This window comes from Schistocerca cancellata, chromosome 3, assembly GCF_023864275.1.
Source record: "Schistocerca cancellata isolate TAMUIC-IGC-003103 chromosome 3, iqSchCanc2.1, whole genome shotgun sequence".
Classification (NCBI taxonomy): Eukaryota; Metazoa; Arthropoda; class Insecta; order Orthoptera; family Acrididae; genus Schistocerca; species Schistocerca cancellata.
Window position 1 is genome coordinate 81583940 of NC_064628.1, and position 4870 is coordinate 81588809.

Below are 4870 nucleotides of genomic sequence, written 5' to 3' on the forward strand. Positions count from 1 at the left end.
TATCACAAGGGGAAAGATAGATAGTGCCTACAGGAAAATTAAAGAGACCATTGGAGAAAAGAGTACCACTTGTATGAATATCAAGAGATCAGATGGAAACCCAGTTCTAAGCAAAGAAGGGAAAGCAGAAAGGTGGAAGGAGTATATAGAGGGTCTATACAAGGGCGATGTACTTGAGGAAAATATTATGGAAATGGAAGAGGATGTAGATGAAGATGCAATGGCAGATATGATACTGCGTAAAGAGTTCGACAGAGCACTGAAAGACCTGAGGCGAAACAAGGTCCCGGGAGTAGACAACATTCCATTAGAACTACTGACGGCCTTGGGAGAGCCAGTCCTGACAAAACTCTACCAACTGGTGAGCAATATCTATGAGACAGGCGAAATACCCTCAGACTTCAAGAAGAATATAATAATCCCAATCCCAAAGAAAGCAGGTGTTGACAGATGGGAAAATTACCGAATTATCAGTTTAATAAGTCTCGGCTGCAAAATACTAACGCGAATTCTTTACAGACGAATGGCAAAATTAGTAGAAGCCGACCTTGGGGAAGATCAGTTTGGATTCCGTAGAAATATTGGAACACGTGAGGTAATACTGACCCTACGGCTTATCTTAGAAGCTAGATTAAGGAAAGGCAAACCTACGTTTCTAGCATTTGTAGACTTAGAGAAAGCTTTTGACAATGTTGACTGGAATACTCTCTTTCAAATTCTGAAGGTGGCAGGGGTAAAATATATGGAGCGAAGGGCTATTTACAATTTGTATAGATACCAAATGGCAGTTATAAGAGTTGAGGGATATGAAAGGGATGCAGTGGTTGGGAAGGGAGTGAGACAGGGTTGTAGTCTCTCCCCGATATTATTCAATCTGTATATTGAGCAAGCAATAAAGAAAACAAAAGAAAAGTTCGGAGTAGGTATTAAAATCCACGGAGAAGAAATAAAAACTTTGAGGTTCGCCGATGACATTGTAATTCTGTCAGAGACAGCAAAGGACTTGGAAGAGCAGTTGAACGGAATGGATGGTGTCTTGAAGGGAGGATATAAGATGAACATCAACAAAAGCAAAACGAGGATAATGGAATGTAGTCGAATTAAGTCGGGTGAAGCTGAGGGAATTAGATTAGGAAATGAGACACTTAAAGTAGTAAAGGAGTTTTGCTATTTGGGGAGCAAAATAACTGATGATGGTCGAAGTAGAGAGGATATAAAATGTAGACTGGCAATGGCAAGGAAAACGTTTCTGAAGAAGAGAAATTTGTTAACATCGAGAATTGATTTGAGTGTCAGGAAGTCGTTTCTGAAAGTATTTGTATGGAGTGTAGCCATGTATGGAAGTGAAACGTGGACAATAAACAGTTTAGACAAGAAGAGAATAGAAACTTTCGAAATGTGGTGCTACAGAAGAATGCTGAAGATTAGATGGGTAGATCACATAACTAATGAGGAGGTGTTGAATAGGATTGGGGAGAAGAGAAGTTCGTGGCACAACTTGACTAGAAGAAGGGATCGGTTAGTAGGACATGTTCTGAGGCATCAAGGAATCACCAATTTAGTATTGAAGGGCAGCGTGGAGGGTAGAAATCGTAGAGGGAGACCAAGAGATGAATACACCAAGCAGATTCAGAAGGATGTAGGTTGCAGTAGATACTGGGAGATGAAGAAGCTTGCACAAGATAGAGTAGCATGGAGAGCTGCATCAAACCAGTCTCAGGACTGAAAACCACAACAGAAACAACAGGGTACTCTATACCCAGTTTCTGTTTCGCACTGCATTTAGAAACCTCGTGTATCCGAAAACTAGTCGGCAGTGTATAGTAGTATTTCGCATTTCACCAAGTGTGTGGTGGGTGACGTAGTGAAGATCCACTCTACCTTTCTGACTCGACATGAGATCAGAAGACAAGTCGCCTTGCAAACGAAGACAAGCTGAGGGTCTGCTAACCTCTTATTTCCTCATCGCGTATCCAGGTATGGCGCCATCGGCCACCTCCACGGCATGCCACATTCTTCTGCCCTGAACACACAGTAGTTTCATGCTCTCTTTTCATAGCATGTCGGGAGACTGAAGCCATTGCATTCAAGACATGAAATCTCTGCTCACCATGCGCTGCATCGTAGATAGGAGTGCCCTGAAGCTGCATTCCCTCTTTTGCCATCAAGGAGTCATAAACTGGACATTCCAGTAGGAGGTGGTCTTGAGGCGTAGCGCCTTCGCGTCGCTCCTGTCACTTGTTAGGACGATATCGTTATAGGCATGAGTCATCGACAGATGTCACCAGCTGACATGGACCTGAGTTACAGAGCAGCACGTAGTTGTACTAGTAGGCGGCAGAGGTCAGCAGTTGACGGACAGTGCTAGCAGTCGTAGTCAAAACAATGTTGTAAAGTTGTGTTTGATTAATATTTAAATGTATTTGCATAATTATAATTGTTTTGTATGTGTAGTAATTAGCAGTGTGAGTGTTGTACGAGTGAAGAAGAACAGAATTAAATGAAAATTGTTTTGTTTGTTCACGAAGTACCAGTTAAACTATACTGGGGATTTACTATAATTAAATGTGCAGTCAGTTTATGGTACTAATAAATCGTGAGTAGAACACAAATTAATCAGTAATTTCAGAAGGAGTAATTCTATATTTGATACTTTTCTAAATTTATTTATTTAGCAATTGCCATAGAAAGAAATGTTTTACTATGATTGGTCATTGAAGTAAAGCGCAGGTTAGCGCGGGATAATAGTGCAACCTGATTTGCTGTTTGTGATATCAGCCAATTAGAAAAATGCAGGTTCGCGCCAATCTATGCTGGGAACAAAGCTTTTGGTGTGATCTAGTCAAGTCGGGGCTGAGGGTTCGAACTAGTAACATCTCATTGAAAGCAGCTGCGACGAAAGTACTGTAAAATCGCGGATAAATGCTAATTACGAGTTCGTGAAGTAGTACAAAGCGTATTTAAGTGGACGGTATAGTGAAAGTTGTGTGGAATTTCGGACGGAATATCAAAATGATTGCTTTTGACTGTTAGTTAAAACCGCGTGGCGTGCTGTGCGATCTAAGACTGGAACAGGTATTACGTGTAGAGCAGAGTGCACAACATTTGAGCGAGAATTTTTATAACTAAACGATCCAGTGAACTCTATTAACTTCGGTAACGGGTGTAAATACCATAAACTGGCTTCGTGTGTGATTGTGGTGTGCGTGGGAGCTTTACATTGTGTAGACACTTAGTACGGACTTGGCAGTATTAATTGTGATCTTTATCGTAAAAATACACCTGAAAATTTACATTGCCAAGTTAAAAGTTTTATTTCAGTACTAGCCACATCCCGTTTACCGGAAAATTCTATGTATGTTGCGACCTGCAATAGACAGTAGTGGTCTAGTATTTTCTACTACAGCTTTCAGCTAGACAAATGAACATTGCTGGCGGTAAAAAAGTAACGTGCCGCGCCGAAGTCTGGTGTACCTATGGCTCCGCAGTCACTATTGGGCTGCTCTTTTTTCTGGGTTCTGTGCAGGTAATCTGGTATGAACTAGGTCCTGTGAGAAACAGCGCGAAACCAGTAGTTGGCTGAAATTGACACATTTGGGATCCCTACCTAATATTTGAGAAAAAGCTGTACGCCCACCACCCAGTGGCAGAAATGTTTCATCTTTCCTGCCAGAGGTACATTTCTGACTGCGATGCGATTATTTCATGAGCCCCAAGAATTTTAATTACTTTCTGTATCAAATGTTTCTTCTCCAGTAGGTAGCAGCTGTTTGACACACGGATCAAGAGCCAGGAGCCCAAAGATTTCTTACAATTCCAATGCTCCGAATGCACCCAAGCAACAAAGTACAGCCGCAAGCTATCACAGATTTCAGTGTTGCTGGGTGGAACAGAACACTGACATTTGAGGGAATCAGCAGGCGGACGGGTTTCAGCAATGATTTGCTCACAGTGCGACGGACCGACGCCCTGCTAGATCCAGCTTATGCGAACAGGGAGCTGTCACACGATAGACAACTCGTGACTCGAGAATCCCGCAATGAGTGTGTGATCGTAACGTCTGTTCCTCGTGATCCGTTCTGTGGTGTATAAGGCATAAAAAATTGTGTATGAAGTCTTCATGGGTTGTCAGCCGAGTAGCATCGTCGTCGTGGCAACGTTTCGATGGAGTGCGTCTCCATCATCTTCAGGCAAAGATGATGGAGACGCATTCCATCGAAACGTTGCCATGAGACGACGAAGGTACTCGGCTGACAACCCGTGAAGACTTCATATATGAAATTCGCCGAAAAAGCCTGCACTCGCATAAAAAATTGTGTTAAGAAGAGCAGAGTCGGTGCTGTAAGCCTTGCTAGTATTAACGTCGCTTCCAACTGGTGAAAATTTACACTAATGTCAAGCTTTCGCAAACTAACTGGTTCATATCCGTTAGCATCTAAAAATATACGAGGGCTGGAAATTTAATAGTGGCAACTAATTATTTACAGTTCGTACAAAATAGGTACGTGTTTCAAAGTTTTACTGACCTTCGAAGTAGTCACCGACGTTGTGTATAACCCGTTGCCAGCGATGTGGAAGTTGTAGGATACTCTTAGCAGTGCCAGTTGTGTTGACAGTTCGAGCGGCGCGATCTATTGCCCGACGTATTTGTAGTAGTTCTGAAGCGATTGCCGTGAAGTGTTTGCTTCACTTTAGAAACCGAGTTGAACTTACGAGGGCTTAAGTTAGGGGAGTGCAGTAGGTGGAATAGCACTTAGCAGCCCGATCAGCCAAACAAATCAGTAACAGCTTGCACTGTACGTGCTGGAGCATTGACCTGCAAAATGATGGTCAGGTCCTGCAGAAAGTGTCATCACTTCTGTCTCTAAGC